We start from the raw sequence: 6,240 nt of genomic DNA, 5'->3' as shown, positions 1-6,240 counted from the left end.
CTCACTGCCGCAGGCCTGGAGTTTCCCAGGCACGGATGCGGCGGGTGGAGGCAAGAGCCTCAGGCGGATGTGAATCACCTGCTGAGGAAGGTGATTGTGGGTGTGTGTGCGATTGTGTGACTGCGTCAGTGTAAGATGTGACTATGGGAGTGTGTGTGTCAGGAAGAGAGGGAGCGCGGGCGCGCTTGTGTGTTGGGGCCAAAATGTGTGCGTGGTGAGGAGGCCCTGACTGGTCCAGATTTGGCTCCTAGGACAGAGTGGGGGCGGGGCCTTTTTTAGGACCTTGGTCGGCGGTGACTATAAGGTGTACACTGTGACCGAGTGATCCTGTTAACAGCATTATTGTGACCGACTGGAGGAGACTGACCATAATTAGCCTATTGTGGCTTTTTTTTTTTTTACTTTCAGGAGGATAGAGCTTCACGTTTGCAATTCTGGCGCTGAGGTATCAGTAGACAAGAGCCCTGTGTGACTCAATCTGTGTCTGTCAAGACTCCGAGGGCCTTGTCAGAGGGCCCCAGTTCTAAAGCATGGCCCTTGTTGCCTTCATCATTGCCCCCCTATACCTGTTGTCTAGACTAGTGTTTAAAACACAGTAGGCATGCAGTACGTTAAGTGTAGCCTGTTTTGGAGCTAGTTGTAAATTCTGTGGTTTCTTGGAATTTGTTGTACTGGGTTTTCTTTCACTGCTTCTGTGATTTCACTTTATAGCCACGCTGCACAAAAATGGCTGTCAAAGAGAAGTTGAATATTTGAGACCTAGAATGAAGGTTCCAACTTAAAAAAAAAACGCATTTCTCTGTTTATTATGGCGATTTTAGAGCTGGAATTGCCCTCAAGGTAGGGTCCTTTCCTCCAGAGATTCCTCTTGGAAGCTCTGTGGGGGCAAGCTGCAGCTGCATATTACAGATCTACAGCATTTTCATAGCTTTGTTGACAGTAAATTGCTGTGAACCTAGAAGCAGATTTCAGTCCTAGGCTTCAGTGAACCTGACTTTATGATACAGGGAACGGTCAGCAGTGTTTCAGTCTTTCTCATACTTCCATTGGGCTTATTTATTTATTATTTTGTTTGGTGTTTTGGCAGAGGGAGGTAATTAGGCTTCTTTATTTATTTACTCTTAGAGGAGGTACTGGGGATTGAACCCAGGACCTCATGCATGCTAAGCATGTGCTCTACCACTTGAGCTATACCTTGCCACCACATTGGGTGTATTAATTTAACGTGGATGATGGAGGATTGTTAATGATGAAGAATGTGTTCTTATTTAGCCTGTCTGGGTATAAAAGGCCTGGGAACAGTGGCTGGAAATAATAAGTGCTTAAATTAAAAACTGCTTAAATTAAAAACTTGCTATTATGTGCATATGCTAAGGCCTTCCACATTCATACATAAGAAGCAATGAAAATACGAAGTTAATTGTAATGCGCGCCTGTAAGTAAGACCAGATGCTCAGATGGTCTAGAACAGGGATTCTTCACCTTAAATGATTTGCTTTGCTTTGAAATTATATACCAAATTATTGTATTTTTATTTTATTAATGCATATTTTTCTTATAGAAAAAGTCTATAATTTTGAGACTATCAAAGGTGTACATGAACCACTTGCCTGGAACCAGTAACTTAGACCTGGAAGTGAATTTTAGGAGGAGTTTGTCCCAAAATAATTTCCTGTATTATGTAAATATAAAGTTAATCACATTAGAGTCAAGTTATTAATATTATATCAATAATAGAGATTCTAATATAAAATATAAAATGTAATGCTATGCAGTATTCATGTTTATGAATAAAAGTACTCAATTGGTAAATTATAAATCAATTTCTTTATTATAATGGTATTTCTTACCGATTTTTCAAGGATTATATCCAGTATGATCCATTAACTGGTCATTCAGTAGAGAACGGCAATGATAAAGCCGCATTTATTAAGCCTCTACTATGAACAAAGCACTGTTTAGTCTAAAAGTGTCATGTACCTGAATTGTGCTCATTCACAGGCGAATCGTAGCATGGAAAGTGTTTCACTACAATTATGAAATGCAGTAAAAGAAGGTACAAGGCTTTGTAGGTTTATTTCAGTCACACTGGTTTTAGTGCTAGTACCTGTCATTTTGCCAGTCTGCTCAGTTTTCCTAGTAAGTAGAAGATAGCTCTCCCTACAACTCTTTTTTCAAAAATACTCTTTAAAAAAAGGAAGTAGATGTTAATTCCTGATGATGGAATTAATGCAGTCTTGTTGAAAAAGAAATTAGTAATTCAATTTGAAGTTATAAAATAGGAAGTTAAAAGTACTCAAAATTTTAGCATCTAGAAATAATCACTATTAACATTGGTGTACATTCTTCTAAATTTTTCCTTATGCCTATGTTTATATGATTTTGGTTTTTTTCAGGAAAAAAATCACATGAATTAATCATTTAAACGAATAAAGACCTCTCTAACTCTTAGTTTGAAAAAGGAATTCAACCCAATCAATGATTTGTTATATTTTCTTGTATGTAGTGTCAAAGGATAAAACTAAAACAATTTAGTTACCATGTTTGATGTCTTTAATTCAAGGGAAACAACCCATGGATTGGAGGAGTAGAGTGCCTCTGAAGCAGTAGAGTATTCTTCCCAAGGGGTTTTGGGCAAGAGGATTTTATAGAATGTGAGAAGAGGCAACAAGGAAATGGCATGATTGGCTCCGATGTCAGAGATTTCCTTATGAGACTAGCTGGCCCTATTTCCTAGGGTAAGGTAGGCTGGCCAAAGCTGAGTTGGAGGATTGTGATTGGTGTGCACTAACTTTCCTATATAGGTGTTTCTTGTAACTTCAGTTTAGCTTTGTAATGTGGGCTGGACCGCTGAGCTGGCCTCCATTTTGTGGATCCTGATACACAAATTACCATTATCAGTAGGAATAAGAAGGAAGTGACAGTGGTATCCAACAACCGATTTGATAGACGTTTTGCTATTACACAGATATCAACTTATGCATTTTATTAGGAGATCAAATTGTCAAGTAAAGCTGCTTAGTTAAGTATTTTTTTTTTTTTACGTATTTTGATAACTTTCAGAAGACAGCACTAGTATCTCAAGACCAGGTATCTTAGGAGACTTCATTTTATAAACTGCTGACAAGGATGAGTTTATAATGATGTTAGTAGTTATAATTATGCAGTTATAAATAATGCAGCATAAAAGGTAGGGTTAACAAAAATTGAGTTTTTGTTAACATTTTCAATTTGTTACTCAAGTGGTCATATTGTCTGAGCTAGTTTTATGAGGCAGAATGATGTTTGTGTAGTTGCGGTCCTCCTTTTCTTTCTGAAATTCTCTGTGGGTAACATTGCTAGTGAAGACTAGTTACATTTGTAAACTGTGTTCTGTTGTGTACAAGCATGATAAGGACGAGCAGTAAGAAGCTCAAATGTCCTCAGAAAAACAGAACAGAGATTATCCTTTAATGGTAGTAGATTACAGGATATGAAATTGTCTCTTCTTTATCAGTTAAAAATAGGTAACAGTTTTGTTGGTTTTTTTGTTTTTCACTTAATCTTGACGACTCTTTGAGGTACTAGCTACTATTGTTTTTCTCATTTTATTTATAAGGAAATCTAGGCAGTACAGATGAAATACTTGGTAACAGACACAATTACTTCAGAGCTAAGATTGACATACGGAAAGTTTAACTACAGAGCTTGCTCTTATTTGTGACAGTATATAACCTCGCAATAATTTTAACCTGCCTGTCTTACTTATTAATTCATTATAAATGTCTTTCCTCAACATTTACTATGAATTAAGGTAATCACCTATAAAACAAATATACATATGAATAATACATACATATGAACAGTGGCCATGTATTAATCTTAACATCTTTTTGAAGAATAGCTTCCTTTTTACAGAATTTTTAAGTGCTTATTTATATTAATACATGGCCAGTCTTAAATTAAGAAGTAATTTCAAATAAAAAGAGAAACGATACTAATATAAGGCTTCATAATTTTCCATTTTTCTTTTTCTGTTTATATATGCACACATGTTACAAGCAAAATGACATTATGTTTATGCATTATATTTTTAAAACTATTGACTATGTTTTGAAATATTTTTCATACTTTTCCCCAGTTTTATTGAGATATCATTGATCATGTTCTTAACTATACATTTTTTTTATAGCTTTGCATTTAATGACTACCTTTTTTTCCCCAACATCTTTGTGAAATTCATGCTGTTGCATGTAGCAGGTACTTTTTCTTTTGCTGTATATTCCATTATAGGATGTTGCACAGATTAGTTATCTGCTAGTCTGTTGTTGGAAATTTAGGTTATTTCTAATTTTTCTTTTAGAGATACTGCTGCTATGAACATTATTCTACATGTGGTTTGTGGACAAAAGCATTCGTTTTTGCTGTGGAGATACATAGGAGAAGGACTGCTGGGTTATGTAATATATTTATGTTCAGTTTTGTAGACACTGATGAACAGATTTCCAGTGTGTAATGCTTTCACAGCCACTGCATGAGAGTTTTAATAGTTAAGTGTAATATTGCAGTCTTTATGATAACCACTAAGAAAATAATGAATGACACTATAAATTAATGAGGAAAACTAGAGTAATGAGATATTTAATTAATACACCAGGAGGTAAGAATGGTGGCACAAAAGAGCAAAGAAACAGAGGGGACACATAAAAGCAAACATTGATGTATTCAACATTATTTGTAATTAAATTTAATGAAAGTAGATTAAGTCCAATAAAAAGAAAATTGTGATCAGGCATGATGAAAAGAACAAAATCAACCATATGCTTTTAGCAGCTGACACACATTAACTATACTGACACAGAAAACTTGAAATACCAAAGAGCTATAATGCAAATACTAAGGGAAAGTTGGTGTCTCTATATGAAGATCAGAAAAAAATTTATGAGCGATAACAGGGGGCCGTTCCACAATGATAAAAGTTGAAACCTAGAAAGAAGATACAGTAACCACGAATTTGTATATACTTAATAGTAGCTTCAGGATAAACAAACCAAAGATTAACAAAAGTAAAAAGATGAACTGACAAGTCCACAGTCATTGCTGAAGCTTTCAGTATACCTTTTGATAAGTGTTAGAACAAGGGAAAAAAAAAATCATTATTACAGATAGACGTTAATAGATGACCTAATTGACATCTAGAGAACACTAGATCCAACAACTGGAGAATATACAGACCCCACTTATTGAAATTTGCAAACTGCCTGACTTCTTTACTTTTTGTGTTCTGATCTGCTGAACAGGGAGATTAAATTAAATTATAGAGCACTGATGAAGACTAAATAGTAAGGTTTACAAAGCACCTATCAAATGGCGTTCTTAGCAAATATTTGTTTTCAAGCTGCAAGAGGCATGAACTTACTTTTCTCCAGCCTGGATGCTGGTGAGAGAGGTGGTAAATGATGCTACAAGGAATCAGGGGAGTTGACTGTGATTAAGAAACGGGAATTGCTGAGCTGGAGGATTCTGGGCCTTGTGTTGGCTGGGGGCAGGCCTCCATGGGAGCCAATGCTGTTTTGCAGTGGCACTGTTTCCTGCTTTTGTGTGTGGGATGATCAGGCATTCCTAGTTTCTGCATAACAAACCACCCCCAAGTTAGTGGCTTAGCTTTAGAACAATGATAACATTTATTTTAATCATTAATTTGTTCATTGGGCAGAACTTTATGGCGACAGCTAGAGTATCTGCTCTGTGTGGTTTCAGCTGGAGTAGCCCGAAGGTTGGGGGCTGGAATCACGAGAAGGTTTGGTGGTTGATGCCGGCAGTCGGCAGATACCTCAGCTGGACTGTGGCTGGAATATCTAGCTGTGGCCTTTCTGTGTAGATGCTGGGATTCCTAACAACAAAATGGTTGGGTTTCAGGGTGAGCATCTTGAGAGTGAGTTGTTAGTAGGAAGCTCCATTTCCTTTCTTAACCTAGCCTAGCCATGGAAGATACGCAGTGTCATTTACACTGCACTCTTGTTCATCAAGAGAATCACAAAGGCCTGTTTTGTTTTAAAGGAAGGGAAATAAACTCCACTTCTTGACAAAGTGGGTGAGTGGCAAAATTCTGGAAGAACATACAAAATCTGAAATATTGTGGGCCTTACTGGAATTAACAATACGTGACAGTCCCTGAGGCCACAGAGGAGGTTTAGGTGTGGATGGTGTCTTCCCTTTGCAGGCCTGGAATGTGGAATAGAGGGAAAATACCTTCCCACT

General features: G+C 36.9%; 2 protein-coding genes across 10 annotated transcripts in view; one reads left to right on the top strand and one right to left on the bottom strand.

Annotated features, from left to right (window-relative positions):
• The window catches only part of LOC116666048 (translation initiation factor IF-2-like), a 407,644-nt gene that overhangs the window by 95,364 nt on the left and 306,040 nt on the right, over positions 1-6,240 (bottom strand). The window lies entirely within an intron of this gene.
• The window catches only part of ZNF529 (zinc finger protein 529), a 94,603-nt gene that overhangs the window by 42,709 nt on the left and 45,654 nt on the right, over positions 1-6,240 (top strand). The gene's annotated exons all lie outside the window — the stretch shown is intronic.

This window comes from Camelus ferus, chromosome 9 (assembly GCF_009834535.1).
Source record: "Camelus ferus isolate YT-003-E chromosome 9, BCGSAC_Cfer_1.0, whole genome shotgun sequence".
Taxonomy (NCBI): domain Eukaryota; kingdom Metazoa; phylum Chordata; class Mammalia; order Artiodactyla; family Camelidae; genus Camelus; species Camelus ferus.
The sequence above is the reverse complement of the archived record's forward strand: the minus strand, read 5'-3'. Positions and strand labels throughout refer to the sequence as shown.